Consider the following 19,206-nt stretch of genomic DNA (forward strand, 5'->3'; position numbering starts at 1 on the left):
CTACTTGGGGCCCAGTTTACCACAGATGAATAGCCCTAAAAGAATCACCCTGTTGCATCCTCAAGTGACAGAATCATCTTCTGTCTTTCTGGGTGCTTGGCCAATAAGCTCTCTTTTAAGGTTATAATTAAAAGGCAAAATGGCTAGAAACTAGAAGATATCCTTAAAGAGATCAGGGAGTAACCTCATATCAGCAGCTTGCTTGTAACATCTCCATTTTCCCAGAACAGGAAACCCCAGGCAAACATCCTCATAACTGGCCAGGTTGCCTGAATAATCAGGGTCTAAAATGGCACAGCATTGGTAGAGAAATAAAAAATCATTGAGAAGTTTAGACCCCTAGATCAGTAATTATATTATCCACCTATATATTTTTAAAAAATAACCGGAGTTTATTCTTGAAGGCATGAACCCATTATACACTTCTCAACCTTTAGAAATCAAAACAACGTTAATGACCAAAACAAACCATGGAAAGTTTATGCAAATTCTGACATACCCATAAGACAGTGTTATGGATTGAACGGTGTCCTCCAAAAATACGTGCTATAAATCCTAACTCCTATACCTGTGGATGTAATCCCGTCTGGGGATAGGATTTTCCTTGTTATGTTAATGAGGCCATATCAGTGGAGGATTTCTTAAACCTAATACTTAAACATCTGTTACCATTTAGTCGACTCTGATTCACAGCAACCCTGCAGGACAGAGTAGAAATGCCCCATAGAGTTTCCAAGAAGCCCCTGAGGGATTCGAACTGCCAACCTTTTTGTTAGCAGCCATACCTCTTAACTGCTGTGCCACCAGGGTTTCCAAAACCTGACACTTAGGAGATATAAAAGAGCAGCTTATGCAGAAAAGCAAAAACAGGAGAAAGATAGATGCCATGAGGAGATCTCCAAGGAACCAAGGAACAGAAGCTGGAAGAGACAAGGATTTCCCCCCCAGAGTAGTCAGAAAGAGAGCCTTTCCCTAGGGCTGGTGCCCTGAACTTGGACCTCTGGCCTCCTAAATTATGAAAAAAATAAATTTCTGTGAGTTAAAGGCACCCACTTGTGTTGTTTCTATTACAGCAGCACTAAATAACTAAGACACAGAGCCTTGTGCCTCCAATAAGAAATCTGCTTTTTAAAGGGGTTGGACTGGTGTGAGAAATCACATGGGATGTTAAACAAAACAGTAACAAATGAAATTGTTTATACACACTGGCCTTAGCTATGTAAAAATGCATGAATATGTATTTTGTTGATGTTTTTGTTTCTGCTTTTTTATAGTGAAAGAACTAAAAGCATGTAGATAATTCATTTTAAATAGATACGCTTGTCCATTTCTGAGCATTTTTCACAAATAAATATTAAGATTTTTAAGTGTAATATCAAAGACCACTTTCCTGTGTTCTTCAGTCTCCTAGACAAACACTGCCCATGTTTTAAATAGCTCAGTTGTAAGATATGAATCAATACATGAAGAACCATTTAGTTCATTGCCGTTGTTATTCCCAACAGTGGCCCTAAACAGAGCCATTGAGGGTGCAGTGGATATAATAAGCACAAATTGATAATCTGTAGCTAAGTCACACTCTGAAATAGCTGCAGGATTAGAGAAGTATGATTTAGGACAGCTAGCACTGAACTCTAGCACTGAACTCATTAGTCTATGGTCCCATGGTCTAGAGCAGTGGTTCTCAAAGTCTGGGCCCTGGATCAGCAGTATAAGGCTCACCTGGGCACTTGTTGGTTAAAGCAATCGACTGCTAACCAAAAGCCACTAGTGGCTCTGCAGGAGAAGGATGTGGCTGTCTGCCTCCGTAGAGATATACAGCCTTGGAGACTGTATGGGGTCGCTGTGAGTTGGAATCAACTCGACAGCAGTGGGTCTTTTTGGGCACTTGTTAGAAATGAAGGATTTCAGGGCCCACCCCAGCTCTACTGAATCAGAAACTCTGGGATGGAACCCAGCAAGAAGTTTGTGTTTAACAAGGCCTTCGAGGGGTTCTAGTGTGGGCTAACACTGTTGGAAAACCACTATTTTAGATCAGTAGTTTTTACCTGATATTCATAAACTTGGAGGTGGTGGGTAGAAGTGAGGGACCTGGGTATGTGACCTCATGCCTCCTACATTTTTCAAGCTTTAGAGTTGGTTTAAACCCCTCATTAGATTCTCAGAAGAGTTTGTGATGCAGAAAAAGTAACACTCACCCATATCACCACCGCCACCAACAACGACATAACTGTTCTGGACCATCAAGAACTTCTTTTCGTCTCAAGGTCCCCAGTGATTCTGATGTGGTTTGGAATAAGAAGCCTGGAACAACAGGTCTGAATGCCCGACTATAGCAGCTTACTGCAACCGATTGTACCAAGGCCTCCAATTAATGGCCTCCCTGCATCCTGTAAATAGAAGACTAGTGATGGAGTGATTTCTGCTTTCTTGTTCTGCCCAAAATCCCCTTGCCTTCTATTAAGATCATCTCCCGGTATTGGGGACCAGGCCCACCCCCCATGCCATCTGATACTAGCAGAACCATTCATCACTGTACTTCATCTCCCTGGCCACAAGAATGAAGACATGGTTGCCAAAAATGGCACTCCATCAGTTTGGTCAAAGTGATAGGCCAAGGGAGGTTCATTTGACTGAGAGTGGGCCAAATGAGTCCTTTCCTGGGGTTTTACATGTAGATACTTGGAAACGGAAGTGTCTTTTTTTCTCGGAAGTTAATAACTACGTTGATGTGAACCTGTGTATAATGTACCTGCTATTTCTCCATCACATGAAGGAAAACCATATTAGGAGAGAATGAGGTCAATAAAAAGCATGAGAGAGACAAAAACCTAATGGCCTCATTTCCATCCCTCCAGTTGGTGTGTGTGTGTGTGTGTGTGTGTGTGTGTGTATACCAAAAACCAAACTATTGCCACCCAGTCATTCTGACTCACAGCGACCCTATAGGACAGAGTAGAACTACCGCATAGAGTTTCCAAGGAGCGGCTTGTGGGTTTGAACTGCCACCCTTTTGCTTAGCAGCTGAGCTCTTAGCTACTGCACCACCAGGGCTCCGTGTGTGTATGTGTGTGTGTGTTTCCTTTTTTAAAAGGTATAATTTATTCTTATAAAAATCCCTGCTTTTTAGCATAGAGTTCCGTGAGTTTGGCAAACGTATACAGTTATGTATCTGCTACTACATTCAAGATATGGAATATTTCCATCACCCCCCAAAAATTCCTCCATGCCCCCCTGCAGTTAATTCTCTTTCCAAACCCTGGTAACCACTGATCTGTTTTCCGTCCCTATAATTTGCCCTTTTAAAGAATGTTATATAAATGGAATCACACAATATGCAGTATTTTGATTCTCATTTCTTTCACCCAGTATAGTATATGTGAGATTTGTTTGTGTTGTTTTGTGTATCAGAAATTCATTCTTTTCTCTTGCTGAGTAGGTTTCCATTGCATGGGTCTGTCTTTCCCCTCTTGAAAGACATTTGATTTATTTCTAGTTCGGGCAATTATGAATAAAGCTACTACAATCATTCACGTACATAGGTTTTCATTTCACTTGGATAAATACCTAGAAGTGGGATGTCTGGGTCATCTGATAAGGATGTTTTAATTTTGTAAGAAATTGCCAAACTGCTTTCCAAAGTCGCTGCACCATTTTGCATTTCTACGAGCAATGCATAAGAGCTCCTTTTGCTCCATTCAGGAGTTCTTAAGGCCAGCCCCATCCCTTGACTTTCCAATTACATGAAGCAATAAATTCCAAACTTGAGTTAGGTTTCTGTAACTTCTGGTCTAATAGTCTTTACTAATATAAAAAAGTTTCCAATTAATATGGTCAGCCTCTGTGTATAATTTATTCTTTCATTATATTCATTTTTTCATTCCCAGAGATACTTTTTGGGTCTTTAAATGGGAAATAGTATCCTAGAAGCTTTAGGGAAATACAATTTTTTAAAGCTTTTATTTTTCCTCAAGGGATTCTAGAATTTCTTGGTATCATTAGTCACGGAAGATTTAGGACAAGGTCTCTCTTAATATCTGAGGTAGAGTGTTCCTATAACTCCTTGTGCCACCCTTTGCCTAACTCACACAATATGACCTAGCTTCCTCTGACTCTGAGAAGGAAATACATAACCATCCCCGAAAGACGAGTATTTAGTATTTGCTCTGGGGACCATTTCCAAGTTTATATTAGAATCTGATATGTTTTATAGGTATTATGTGAGAAGAATCTCTGGGATCATTAGAAATTTTCAGGGGCAAGATAAGGAAGACAAAACCATTGCTATCACCTCAACAAAATGAGTCACTATTTGTGCTAAGCAGGCTCTTTAATGGAGGATCACTTTCCTAGGAAATCTGAGGTTAAATACCATCTTCCAAGAAACTGTTGCCCAATAAAATACCCAGAAGTCATAACAAAAATGAGACATCATGCCCTTGGGCAAAATCAGGCAAAGGTAGATCTATTAAGGACTTGTTAGTACCAAAACCAAGAGAGCATCACTATAACAACTGCTCATTAGTATCACAACTTGGCACAGAACTCCTAGATAACGCATTGGGAGGTGCCAGTGCCCTCTCCTAGGAAGTCAGACACCCACTTGCTCCTAATGCTCTCCTGCTTTCCACAGACACAGAGGAAAACAGATTACCTTCTCTTCCTCCCCCACCTGTTCCCGGAACAACCTGTAGATGCTTTGTCTGGAATTATTTAGTACATTCTGTCAAAAATACGATATCACAGATTGCCTTAACATAGAGTTCTCTTTCAAAGCCAGTCTGAATTTGAAATTATCTGGAAATGTTTTAATAAATGCACTACATGTTAACAGAACCACCAAGTATTTCCTTCCTACTGAAAACTAATCTTGTTCAGTATTGGATGCTTTCCTTAATGTCCAAGAAAGAACAGAGGGTTGGTCTGGATCATTGTTCAATATCTATTCCAGTGACATTAATCTCTAGAAATAGAGGCGAAGTAGATGTAACCAAGGCTGTTCACTGTGGCCCAGTTATAATGTAGCATAGAATCATCTATTTCACAGGAATCTATGAAACGATAACCAACATCACAGTTTAAACTAGAAAAGCTTTCTGAAAAGAGTAATAAGAGGCCTTAACTTTGGGAGGAGTCTTTGAGGGGTACAGATGGCTAACGTGCTCAGCTGCTAACCAAAATGTTGAAGGTTTAAGACTATCCAGAGGCACCTGGAAATAAAGTCCTGGTAAACTACTTCCAAACTAATCAGCCATTGAAAACCCTATGGAGCACAGTTTCTGTTCTGACACATACGGGGTCGCCATGAGTCAAAATCGACTCGACCTAAACTGGTACCTGCTAACTTTGGAGGAATAAAAAGAAGGCACTGAGAATGATATATTCTGGCATCTCCTAAATATTACATCACTGAGAACTTTTCTGATGAGAATGCTGTTGTTGTTGTTGTTGTGTGCCATCGAGTTGTTTCCAACTCATAGTGACCGCAGAGGATACAGTACAACTGCCATAGGGTTTCCTAGGCTATAATCTTTACGGGAGCAGATTGCCAGGTCTTTTCTCCTGCAGAGCAGCTGGTGGGTTCAAATCACCAACCTTTTTGTTAGTAGCTGAGCACTTAACCATTGTGCCACTGGTGCTGGTGGGGAAGAATCCACAGCATAAACAGCTACAGCTGATTAAACTAGCAGTGCCTACCAAGGAAAGGGAATGGAGAAAAGCAAGGTCAAGGCTTTTACGTTGGTGGAAAAGTAAAGAGAGTAGGCAGAAATGAGAATTGGGGTCATTAATGTAGCTAGACTCCTTTAGGAGGCTGGAAAAGAGAAGCAAGCTTGCTGTATAAACACTGATGTGTGACACTTACTTCCTCCTCCGAGTTCCTAAAGAGAACATAGTGTTTAAGCCCAGTGGCAGAGCAGGCAATTTTCCCCCACGCAGGCAATTTGCTATTTCTTTTGGTTCTGCTGGCTAATGATTACCTAATGAACCCATACATACACAGTATCTCTCTTCAGCAGAATAAGGTGCTTATTTGCCTTAGTAGATATTTAAAAAGGAGACCTCTATAGCCCTTAAGTTTAACAATGTTTCAAGGAGTCAACAAGCTAGACTATAGATACCACGAATAAATGAACAAATATCACAGGGCTGATCACACACCCAGCATCCTAGTAGGCAATATATCGCTATGAGTCGGAATCGACTCAACCACACTGGGTTTAAGGGGATAAAATATAGATAGTGCGTAGTTCCTGATATCAATGAATCTATAGCCTATTACAGTCAAGCTAAGGAAATAAAAATATTTGTGGCTGAATGATATTAAAAAAAAAAATGATATTAGGAGATACTAACTTATAGTTTCCCTCCTTCCTTTCTCTCATTCGAGTATTCATTTGAAGATATTAGTGGTTGAATATAATATTTGCAGATATCCATTTATGGCTTTCTCCACTTTGTTTTTTCCCTTCTCTTCTCCCATTCAAGTACAACCAGAATGAGACAGAGAAGGAGGGCGGGCCAATCCAAGGATATGTTATCAAGTTGACCCCTACTTTGGGCAACTTGGCTCCATCCTGCCAGGAACCTTGTGAGATAGAAGCACCTCTGCCTGTCCGAGGGAGAGAGGTATTTATCTGCAGCCTCATTGAGTGAGTGTGTGTGTGTGTGAGTGTGTGTGTGTGAGGGGAGTGTAACCTTAGATGGGAAAAATGACAGATGTTTTCTAAAAGCCTTCCTGGCTTTTGTCTCCAAAGACCTAAGCCCACTGAGGGGTGGGATTTAAAGAAATAGAAACAGAATGATCTGAAGAAGCAGGGAGGCTTCCTTTTTTGCTCCAAGCGTTGGGGTGAGAGAGAGAGGTGAGTAGATACAAGAGCATCTCAGAGCTAAAATCTTTATTAAATTTGGGGTGAGGGCCGCCTAAGAAGTTATCAGGGCAAGTAGAGGATATTCTAACCAGATCTTCTCCAGCCACATTAAAGCAAAGGCTTCAAAACAGTTGATTTTGAAAGAAGGAAGGAGGATAAATGGGGAACCAGATGACTCTTCCCCCATATCTGGCACTGAGGTACAAAGAGGCCCAGCTTAATGGGTTCTATGACATACCCGATTGCTTTCTTGTCTTCCCTATTTCACTTTTCTCTAAACCGCACTCCTGTTCCTCTTGGTCGCTTTCCACAATGAACTAGATGCACACAAGCCCTTTCCTCAGGCTCTGTTTTGGAGAGAGGAAGTCCAGGCTGACATGAGCTGAGGCAAGTATGGCCTGAGATACTTTCAAACCACTTTTGGAGATGTTTGTTCCCTCACACTAGTCACTCTTTGCTCCTATTCAATTTGGTTTCCTACCTCCAAAAAAAAAAATGCCATGGGAGTCAAATTCCCACTCATAGTGACCCTGTAGGACAAAGTAGAACTGCCCCATAGGGTTTCCAACACTGTAAATCTTTATGAAAGCAGACCGCCACGTATTTCTCCCTCAGAGCAGCTGGTGGGTTCGAACGGCTGACCGTTTGGTTAGCAGTTGAGCACACTTAACCACTATGCCACCAGGACTCCTACTTGGTTTCCAACAACTCTGTTAAGTCTGGCTAGTTCCCTCCTGGGTGTCACTCAACACAGGCCCTCATTTTCATCCTTCTGGAACCTCTTTACAATATTTCGCATTGATTATCTAACGACTTCTTCTCAAAGTTAGGTCTTCCTTGCTTTCCGTGTACTATACTTACTGTGTTCTCCTCCCTTTCCAAACATGCCTCCTGTGGTTCTTTTTCCTGTTCCTATTATCCTCAAGAATGGGCTCCCAGACCTTCCCTCCCTCTGGCCTACCTCCATAGAGCTCAGTGTCAAGAAATCCGCTTCTGTCCCTTTTAGAAATGAGTTTCATAACTGGATGTCCCTGGGAATCCTGGTATGTCTTCTGATCTCCAGCGCCACATTTACACCTGCCTGGTGAAAATCCCCTCCTTCATGTTATACTCAAGCTTCAAGCTCAGTCTATCTAGAATTAAACCAAAAATTGAATCCAAATTAGAAATGCAAAAAAAAAAAAAAAAACAGCAACAAACAAATGATGGGTATAAGAAAAAGAGCAGAAAGAAATGGCACAGCTAAAGGTCTTAGGAAAAGGTAAGCAGATAAAAATATATATATATTTTTTTTTTGGAAGGAAATAGATTCTAAGGTAGCCTATTCCAGTCTGTTAGATCAGAAAAATGGTGACATTTCAAAAGGAGTTGGGGAAAGTTCAGAGGAAAACAATTTTATGATGAAAGGAAAGATGAAGAGTTCCTTTTTGATCATATTATGTTTCTGTACTGTTTTTTCCCTGTTCAGTTTTATGTGTATCAGAATACCTGGGGTCCTTTCCTATTTTTCTTACTGATCTTAGTTCCATGTTACCTCTTTGATTTCTATTTTCTTCAGTCTCAAAGTGACTTCTTGAGAAAAATGTCATCAACTTCCAACAGAGTATTTCTTTTCATTTTCTCTAGAAGCCAAACTTATCACTTTTTGTAAATAAAACCAGAGAAAATGAGATGTATAATAACACAGAGCATAGAATCAAAACTAAAAATAGTAAATATTAAGATTCGACCTATAAAAATTACCACCAAAACTCCCAACTGGAATCTTACAATAATCACGTCTTCTAAAACCATGGCTTACTTTCCAGAATTGGTGTAAATGTTTGCTGAATATTATGTCAATACCTGAGCTCTACCAGGAAAATGTCAGTTTTTAAAAGTTTCAACCAGAAAGCCTAAGACCAGTAACTGGAAGCAGGGGCTACAAATGCATGTGAAGGGACCAAGGACATGGAGTATATTTAAATCCTTGAAGTATCCTACACTATTTAGAGGCCTGAAGACTGACACCTTCGCTTACAGATTGAATTGTATCCCGGACAAATATATGTTGAAATCCTAACCCTTTTACTGTAAATGGAGCCCTTGTGGCACAGTGGTTAACAGCTAAACTGCTAACCAAAAGGTCGGCAGTTTGAATCCACCAGCCACTCCTAGGAAACTTCGTAAGTTCTACTCTGTCCTGTAGGGTCACTGTAAATCGGGATCAACTCAATGGCAACAGGTTTCTGGTACTATAAATACAACCGTGTTTGGAAATAGGATTTTTCTTTTGTTACACTAAATGAGTTATAAGAGAGTTATAAAAATACCACAATAGACACAGAGATAAGGTCTCTAGGTGGTGCGAATGATTCATGTCCAACTGCTAACCTAAAGGTTGGTGGTTCAAACCCACCCAGTTGTACCAGGGAAGAAAAGGTCTGTAACACACGGGGTCGTCATGAGATGGAATTGACTGGACAGCAACTAACAATGACAGACACAGTGACACACACAGGCCTAAGAAGACAGAGACAGGGTGTACAAGCCCAGGAGCCCCAAGAATTGCCAGCAGCTTACTAGAAGCTGAAATAGATGAGGAAGGACTTCTCTTAGACCCACACCCAGAATTCAGACTTTTAACCTCCTGAACTCTGAGAAAATAAATTCCTGTTCTTTTAAGCCACCCACTTGTGGCATTTCCGTTACAGCAAGCCCATTGCTGTCAAGTCGATTTCAACTCATGGTGACCCCATGTGTTACAAAGTAGAACTCTTCCAAAGGTTTTTCTCAGCTATAATTTTTGTGGAAGGAGAGCACCAGGATTTTCTTCACGGTGTTGCTGGGTGGGTTCGAACCACCAACCTTTAGCCTAGTAGCTAACTAAGACCCCTTCTTAATAGCCTGTTGTACTTGTCACTGACCTCTTTATCCCATTAGAAACCTGTTAACCACTGCCTTGGCAACAAAGGAAAATACCGCCCTTGTGCTCCTAATAAAAGATTGTGAGAATTGCTTCCCCGCAGAAATGTAATGGTTTTAATTGACTTTATTTTCTTCTGAAAAGAAACGGAGATGCACAGTCATGGTAAGGCCTGCCCTCATTAGTGGAGCTTCGTCACTGATTTAAAACGAAAATTGAAGTCTGGTAAATACCCACCTTGCAGCTGCCCGGCCCGCAGCATACAGAGAGTCTGGCATCTGAGCTTCTCTTATTCCTCTCCTGACCCAGCATCCCTCTCCTGGGGCCCAATAAAGGGCCAGGGAGCAGGTAAAAAGCAGCACATTATCCTGTAGCTTTATCCCAGCTGCACTTTAGAAAACAGATTTGCGGCTCTGAACCAACAGGCAGTAAGTCACTCAGCCCATTTTCTCAGAACTACTGCTGCACTGCTGTTGTTGGCTTCCCTGTAACTCTATAACCACAGACGGCAACAACTAAGCAAAAACATTTCCTTCTCTGCACCTCAGAGAGCCGCGCCTTCGTGAATATCTCTTCCTTAGCGATTTCCTAACCCAATTCTTTCGTGTCAGAGCAAGGAATCTGTGTGACAGGGCATTCTGTGCATTTCCGTCAGGCCTGGCTCAGCCACGCTCACACTAATTCAAAGCAGCTTCCAGTCAGAGCCTCACACAGGTTAAGCCCGTGTTAATTAGCTGAAGTCTCGGGTCCCACAGTGTTCCTATTAACGAGTGGCCCGGATTTTCAAAGAAGCCTGAGGGATCGGTACTGATGGCCAGCCTTAGATATGCCCTTGTTTTGAGCTGGAGGAATTAAATGATAAAAATATCCTCCACTCATTCATTCAACAAGTGTTTATCATGCACCCACTATTTGTTCGCTGTTGAGGATGAGGCTGTTGTTGTTGTTAAAAAAAAAAATTGTTAGGTGCCATCAAATCAGCTCCAACTCACGCAACCTTAGTTATAACAAAATGAAATGTTGCCCAGTCCTGTGCCATCATCATAATCATTGGTAGGTTTGGGTCCACGGCTGTGGCTATTGTGCCAATCCATCTCATTAAGGTTTTCCTCATTTTCAACGACCCTCTACTTTACCAACTATGATGTCTTTTTCTAGTATTGGTCTTTCCTGATGACGTGTCCAAAATAAGTAAGCTGAAGTCTCTCCAGCCTTGCTTCTAAGGAACATTCTACTTGCGTTTCTTCTCAGACTCATTCGTTCACTCATGCATCTACTATAGAGATGTGAAGGAGATCCTTGAGGTTCCTGCTGTCGGGGAAATCACATTCTGAGTAGGGAGCGAGATTAAAATAATACAGCTAAATAAATGTATCCACAAAGTAAGTTCAGATAACAAAAATATGAAGAAAATCAAAAAGGTATTGTGATAACCAGTGGTTTGAGGGAGTGGACAGGCCTGGGAAGGCCTCTCTGAGGAAATGACATTCAAGCCGATATAGACGTTTTAAAATGTGGCCCCCCAATTCTTTGATACTCCTTTCATCAAGAGGTGGGATCTATGTCCCTGTCCCTTGAATCTGGGATTTCTGACTGCTTGACAGATAAAACAGAAGTGATGCCATGCCAGTTTCTTAAGGCCTGGGCTTCTACTTCCTGTCTCTGGGAGATGCCTGCTCTTGGAACCCAGACACCACGCTGTGAGAAAGCCCAAGCAGCACACAGTGAACGTTCTTTCTTATACAGATTAGCCCCGAGTGGTAGCCTCCTACCACATGTCATTTCCAAAAATGGAGATCACCTCTCTTGTTGTACTGTAGCCTTGCTGTTGTTAGCTCCTGTCAGGTCAACTCTAGCTCGTGGCGGCCTTACATACAATGAGACTAAACATTGGCCGGTCCTGTGTCATTCTTATAATCACCAGCATGTCTGAGTCCATTGATGCAGCTATTGTGCCAATCCATCTCACCAAGGGTCTGTCTCGCCCTCACTGGTCCTCTACATCACCAAACATGATGTCCTCCCCCCGTGATTGATCCTTCCTGATGACATGTCCAAAGCAAGTTAAGTAGGACCATAGCCCTACCTACCCAGAAATGCCACTTTCAGGACTATAGAAACGTGGCTACTGAGACTTAATCCTGACCACCAGACCATTTGTTATATGCATGGTATCTATAAAAAAAAACCCATAAAAACCGATTCCGACTCATAGTGGCCCTATAGGACAGACTGCAACTGCCCCATAGGGTTTCCAAGGAGCATCTAGTGGAGTCGAACTGCTGATCTTTTGGTTAGCAGCTGTAGCTCTTAACCACTACGCCACCAGGGTTTCCATGGTATCTATAGGTCAAAATATTTATGGTCCATATAAATGCATTACTCCTTGCATAAAAAAGAGACGCTATCACCCTTCTACCGCTGGAATGTGAACTTTGAGTTGCAGGCAAGTGACAGGTCAAACAAGCATTTGGGCAGCTTTCAGATACATTGCTCCTTTTTCACATCTGCACACTTTTCCTATAATACATCCTAGTCATCTAGTGCTGCTATAACAAAAATACCACAAGTGGGTGGCTTTAACAAAGAGAAATTTATTCTCTCACAGTCCAGTAGGCTAGAAGGCCAAATTCAGGGTGTCAGCTCCAGTGGAAGTCTTTCTCTTCTCTGTTGGCTCTGGTGGAAGGTCCTTGTCATCTGTCTTTCCCTGGACTAGGAGCTTCTCCATGCAGAGACCCTGGGCCCAAAGGAAGCGCTCTGCTCCCAGCACTGCTTTCTTGGTGGTATAAGGTCCCCAACTCTCTGCTTGCTTCCCTTTCCTTTTTATCTCTTGAGATAAATGATAAAAGGTGGTGCAGGCCATACCCCAGGAAAACTCACTTTACATTGGATCAGGAATGTGCTTTGGTAAGGGTGTTACAATGCCACCCTAATCCTCTTTAATGTAAAATTACAATCACAAAATGGAGGACAATCACACAATACTGGAAATCATGGCCCAGCCAAATTGATATACACATTTTTGGGGGGACATAATTCAGTCCAAAACAATATCTATTCCTGGGTTAAGACAAAGAGCAGTCAAAGCCAGCTGCCTCTCCTACTTCCTACTTGGAATGTCAGATGTTGAATGCTTTGTCAGGGATTTAAATGGTGACTCCAGATTCCTTTTCTTCTATTCTAGGATGAGCTGATTAAGTCATTTTACTTCATGAGCAATGAAGGGTTTCGGGTTGATTTTTTTTTCCTGTGCAACAGTTAATTCTGCTGCAAGACATCATGAAAATATTGATGAAGAACAGCTATATTAATCCATCAGCCATTATTTATTAGTGGATATGTTGTATAACAAATACAATTCATAAATTTAATGAAATGCAATGTCATTAATCACTCACCATTTATAATGAAGGCCCATAGAACTTCATTTAACATTTTCTTCTCACGATCTGCTTATTACGAGCTCAGCTGTGACTGCCTTTTCTATTCTGTGACAAATCTCCTTTCCTTCTATACTTCCTAATTACTAATCCTCCTTTACAATTCTAAGGAAAGTAACTGCCCTCTCTTTGGTTGCTATGGCTTCCTAGCCTAATGCAGTTTCTCCCCTCCTTTTTGCTGAGAGTAACCTGATATATATTTATTCAGGCACCAATATGCCCAACTTCCAGAGGACAAATCCTAATTGGACTAAGCTAATCAAAGAAACCATTCAATTTTGCTTGAGATTCGAATAGAAGTGGATAATGTAACCTTTGATGGAAGAAGATCATGGCCATTATGATGGAAGGAGAATTCTGCTGGGGCTTTTGAGTAAGATTTTCCACCCAGAGGATGGGATACACAGGAAAAGAAAGTTCTTGATGCCCCCTTGTTTCTTACTTAGGGCACTGTCAGGTGACAATGTGATGTTTGGAGCTGAGGGAGCCATCTTGTGAACTTGGAGATAGACATCCCTCACCCTGAAGATGACAGATTAGAAGGAAGGAATGTACCTGAGCCTCTGATGATATCTGGAGTTGACCAACCAACCCCCAAACTGGTTCCAGCATTCCTATTAAGTAAATAGTAAATCTCATCGTGGATTTAATCCATGTTTATGTGGGCATTTGGAATGATGAGGCTCTATTTAGAAAATTAGAAATGAGAAGGGACGAGCATGACCCAGGGCAGGGTAGAAACAATGGCCCACCAAATATATTCCTAAGTATGTAAGAAGTTATAAATTAAGCTACAAACTGCTAAATAAAATATGATCCTTTTACCTTGGCAAATAAGCCTTCATAATGACCTAAAAAATCCAGATTTCATTCTGGAATGTTTGGGCACCCTTTGGCACTCCATGTGGGAACATGGGGGTACAAGGAAAGCCTATCCCATTCCCCAAGCCCATGGCTTGGTCCCTTCTCTTCCCATTTGCCGGCTCTGTTCTGTCCACAAGGTGTCCCGAGAGAACGTCTCTGGACATTCTAGCCTACGAGTTCAAATTCCGCTCTCACTCTGCCATACCTCAAATAGCCACCAGTGGTCGTTCCTTGGGCCTCAGGCTAGGCACACTTTTGGTAGGATGGACCAGGATGGACCTGGAGAAGACAAACATGTGGGCCCTGAAGGCAGATGACAGCAGTAAGGGTTTATTTGGAGGTGGTTCTAACAAATGAGGTTGAGAAGGGAAAAAGCCACTACAGAGTGAGTTGATAAGCAGGTCACCCCTGAGGACAACTGGGGCTCACCTGTACCAGGGTCTCTGGGTGATGATGCAGAACACACCTATGTGTGGTCCCACCTGCAGAAAGGGAGCCAGTGTATTTCTCTCCTAGTTGCTATTGACGGCTGAGGGCTGTTCTCAGAGGTATTAACTTCTTAGTACTTCCAACCTGCGCCCCCGTGGGCCAAGAGAAAGCCCTCGGGTGGGGAGGGGCATGAGTCTGCAAACTTTCGCCATCAGCCCATGCTGAAATTGTGAGGACACAGGGCATTGGGAGTGGCCCATCAATGTCTGCTTCAACCTCCACTTAGTTGGATAAACTTGGACAAGCTAAACACCTGCTGTGGTTGCAATTTTCTCGTTTAAAAAATGTGAATAATAATTTATATGCTATAGGCTTGTTTTGAGTCATGAAAAAAATAAAAACCTGAATTACCTAAAATATCACGAAGCAATTTGTGAGGATTGTATGGAAGCCCACTCTGTGATAAAAGACCCCTAGTGGCACAAGAGTTAAGCACTCAGCTGCTAATCAAAAGGCTGGGGGTTTGAACTACCCAGCAGTGCTATGGGGGAAGACCTGGTGATCTGCTGCCATAAATATTGCAGCCAAGAAAATCCTACAGAGCTATTGTATTCTGTTGCATGGGGTCACTATGAATCAGAATCATCTGAATGGCACATAACAACAACACTGTGGTAGAGGTCCTAGGTGATGCAAACTGTTTGCTCTCAGCTACTTACTGAAAGGTTACCAGTTCAAATCCACCCAGCAGCACAGTAAAAGAAAAGCCTGATGATCAACTTCTGTAAGATTACAGCTATTGAAAACCCCACGGAGCACATTTCTACTCTGACACACATGAGGTCACCACATGGCAGAATTAACTCAAGGCCATGGGTACTCTGTGGTAGCAGTCCCTGAGCGGTACAAACAGTTAACACACTTGGATGGTAACTAAAAGTTTGGAGGTTTTAATCTACCCAGAGTCACCTCAGAAGAAAAGCCTGGTAATCTACTTCCAAAAAATCAGCCACTGAAGACCCTATGAAGCACAGTTGTACTCTGACACACATGGGGCTGCCATGGGTCAGAGACTCTGTAGTACACCCAGGGAATGTTGAAATAAGAGAAATCGGATGGTGCACCAATAATTAAACTTTGAAACAAGAGTCACTGCGGAAATATTTCCAAATCATTTTTAAAAAGGTGAAATGGGTGACCATCTGAAGTATTAACCTTTCTAAAGAATAATTTGATTGGAAGTGGGCTTGTTCAGCCCTGGACACAGGAACAAGAGTAACAGAGGTGGAGAGCAAAGGCTACCTGTGCCAACGTAGCAGAGTGCAGAAAGATAATGCCCAGGGTCTCCTCTGAAGCTGCCAGGACTTTATCCAGGAGGCCCACGCAGACAAGTCCTTTGAGCCCAGCACCTAGTCCCTAATCCTGGGCTTGCGTCATGTTCGGCCAGCCACCTGCCAACTCTGATTGCCTTTCCCACATTGCCTGCCTTCCCAAGGAGACTGCCTAGCTGTTGCACATCTCCCACCTGCTTCTTCAGTGTAAATTATTATATTGCCATTCTGATTTTTTTTGCATCAATTCTAGCAATTTTCTTCTCCACTGCTGAAAAATACACACCTCTTTTGGTGCTGATGCTCAGACATAGGACATAGTAATTCCTTAAGAAAACCAAAAGGGAGGAACACACTCAGCATTTCTCAAACTGAAAGAACTGAAGAAAAAAATCAAGCCTTGAGTTGTAATTTTGAAGGATTCTATGGGCAAATTATTGAATGATGCAGGAAGCATCAAAAGAAGATGGAAGGATTACTCAGTCACTGAACCAAAGAGAATTGGTTGACATTCAACCATCTCAGGAGGTAGCATATGATCAAGGACCAATGACACTGAAGGGAGAAGTCTAAGCTGCACTTAAGTCATTGGTGAAAAATAAACCTCCAGGAATCTACTGAATATCAATTGAGATGTTTCAACAAACGCATGCACAACACTGGAGGTGCTCACTCATCTATGCCAAGAACTTTGGAAGACAGCTACCTGGCCAACTGACTGGAAGAGATCCATACTTGTGCCCATTCCAAAGAAAAGTGACCCAACAGAATGTGGAAATTATTGAACAATATCATTAGTATCACAAGCAAGTAAAATTTTGCTAACGATCATTCAAAAATGATTGCAACACTACATCTACAGGGAACTGTCAGAAATTCAAGGCATATTCAGTAGAGTATGTGGAACAAGAGATATCACTGCTGATGTCAGATGGATCTTGACAGAAAGCAGAGGATAAACCAGACAAATGTTTACCTGTGTTTTATTGACTATGTAAAAGCATTAGGCTGTGTGGATCATAACAAATTATGGATAACATTGTGAAGAATGGGAATTCCAGAACACTTAAATGTGCTCATGCAGAAACTACATAGACTAAGCGGCAGTTGTTCAAACAGAACAAGGGGATACTGAGTGCTTTAAAAAGAGGAAAAGTGTGTGTCAGTGTTGTATCTTTTCACCATACTTATTCAATCTGTATACTGAGCAAATAGTCCGAGAAGCTGGGCTATATGAAGAAGTACGCAGCATCAGGATTGATAGAAAACCCATTAACAACCTGCCATACGCAGATGACAACATTGTTGCTGAAAGCAAAGAGACCTCAAACCACTTACTGATGAAGATCAAAGACTTCAGTATGGATTGCATTTCAATATAAAGAAAACAAAAATTCTCACAACTGGGCCAATAAGCATGTCATGATAAATGAAGAAAATATTGAAGTTGTCAAGGATTCCATTTTACTTAGATCCACAATCAATACCCACGGAAGCAGCAGTCAAGAGCTCAAAGGGGCAAATCTGCTGCGAAAGGCCTCTTTGAAATGTTGAAAAGCAAAGATGTCACTTTGAGGGCTAAGGTGTGCCTGACCCAAGCCATGATATTTTCAATCACCTCTTATGCATGTGAAAGCTGGACAATGAATAAGGAAGACCAAGGAGGAATTAATGCATTTGAGTTATGGTGTCGGTGAAGAATATTGAATACGCCATGGACTACCAGAAAAACAAATCTGTCTTGCAAGAAGTTCAGCCAGAGTGCTCCTTAAAAGCAAGGATGGCAAGACTGCATCTCATGTAATTTTGGACATGTTATCAGGACGGAACAGACCCTGGAGAAGGACAACATGCTTGGTAAAGTAGAGGGTCAGCGAAAAAGAGGAAGACCCTCAACAAGTTGGACTGATGCAGTAGCTGTAACAACGGACTCAAACATAGCAATGATTGTGAGGATGGCGCAGGACCAGACAGTGTTTCATCCTGTTGTACATGGGGTTGCTATGATTTGGAACAGACTCGATGGCACCTAACAACAATTTGGGACAAGTGCCTGGAGAAGAGGGCAGTCAGGGTCTTTCAGGTCAATGTAACTCTTATTTGCTTTCACGTGCACCCGACTTTCTTCTTTAAATGTCTACCCTGGCACTTCTCCATCTTACATTTGCACTTGAATATCCTGGCAATCTGGTTAAAATCCAGATCCTGATGCAAATCTCGGGGATGGCGCTGGAGAGTCCACAGTTCTAACAAATTCACAGGTGATGTTAATGCTGCTGGTGTGGGTCCACACTTTGACAACCGCTAGGCTTTGCTCCTCAAGATGTGGTCCAGAAACCAGCAACATCAGCATCACCTGGGGGCTTGTCAGAAATACAATTTCTCAGACCCCAGCCAAATCTACTGAATCAGAATCTCTGGGGGTAGGGCCCAGTGCCCTACATTTTAACAAGCCTCCCAGTTCTCGAAGCATGAGAAAACTGGTCTGAAACTTGTGCTTAACCAATGTTAGAGCTTCATTTCCTTCTGTCTGCCATGAAAGATTAAAGGAAGTAAGACACATATGGAGTCCCCGGATGGTGCAAATAGTTAAGTGCTCAGCTGCTAACCAAAAGGTTGGAGGTTAAAGTCCATCCAGTAAAGAGAGGTGCCTCAAAAGAAAGGCTTGCTGATCTACTTCCAAAAAGTCAGCCATTGGAAATCCTGTAGAGCTCAGTTCTACTCCGACACACATGGGGTCACCAGAAGTTGGAATTAACTTGACAGCAGCTGGTTTGGGCTTTTTTTGGTTAAGGCATATGTATGATAAAATTGTATTAGCATCAGTGAACACATGGAGCAGGAACACTTGAGGGGCCCTGGAGATTCTTTGTGATCACATCAGAAGAGTGAGCTTATCCATGTGAGAGGGAGGGGAAGAAGAGAAGGGACCAATCTTAGCACCTTCCAAACCCAAGCAGCCCACAGGCTGTACACTCGCTGGTCCCAGATTTCACAGACTGCATTTGGGGATGAAGAAATAAACTCCTGACCAAGGGAACCACGGGACCACTCTCATCATATTGGGAAATGCCAAAGGGAATCGTGCTGAGGACACGCATGACATGCACGAAGGCTTCTTTCCTTTTAATGACTTATTCACAATTGCAAAAGCCATACTTGAACATTCACAGAGTATTTAGAAGATACAGAAAGACAGAAAGGGGAGGAAAAGTATCCACAATCCTCCTTTCCAGATATGACCAAATTATGCACTGGATATTTTGATGTATATTCTATAAAACAATGTATTTTAAAATATATGTATGTATTTATATATATATATATATAAATTATATATGCTTGTTTATATAAGATATATGTATGTA

General features: G+C 41.9%; 1 long non-coding RNA gene across 10 annotated transcripts in view; it reads right to left on the reverse strand.

The window, feature by feature from the left end:
- The window catches only part of LOC111751110 (uncharacterized), a 187,722-nt gene extending 177,371 nt beyond the window's left edge, over window positions 1–10,351 (reverse strand). For 2 of the 10 annotated variants that reach the window (XR_010319214.1, XR_010319213.1), the window contains exons 1-3: window positions 10,012–10,322; window positions 7,831–8,002; window positions 2,199–2,390 (exon numbers count right to left, since the gene is read on the reverse strand). This is a non-coding gene — a long non-coding RNA (uncharacterized LOC111751110). Of the gene's footprint in view, window positions 1–2,198; window positions 2,405–7,107; window positions 7,217–7,830; window positions 8,003–10,011 lie in introns of all 10 variants that reach the window. The other 8 variants (XR_010319211.1, XR_010319209.1, XR_010319212.1 and 5 more) reach the window with 8 other exon arrangements.
- Between the last annotated feature and the right edge of the window lie 8,855 nt (window positions 10,352–19,206).

This window comes from Loxodonta africana, chromosome 24, assembly GCF_030014295.1.
Source record: "Loxodonta africana isolate mLoxAfr1 chromosome 24, mLoxAfr1.hap2, whole genome shotgun sequence".
NCBI lineage: Eukaryota > Metazoa > Chordata > Mammalia > Proboscidea > Elephantidae > Loxodonta > Loxodonta africana.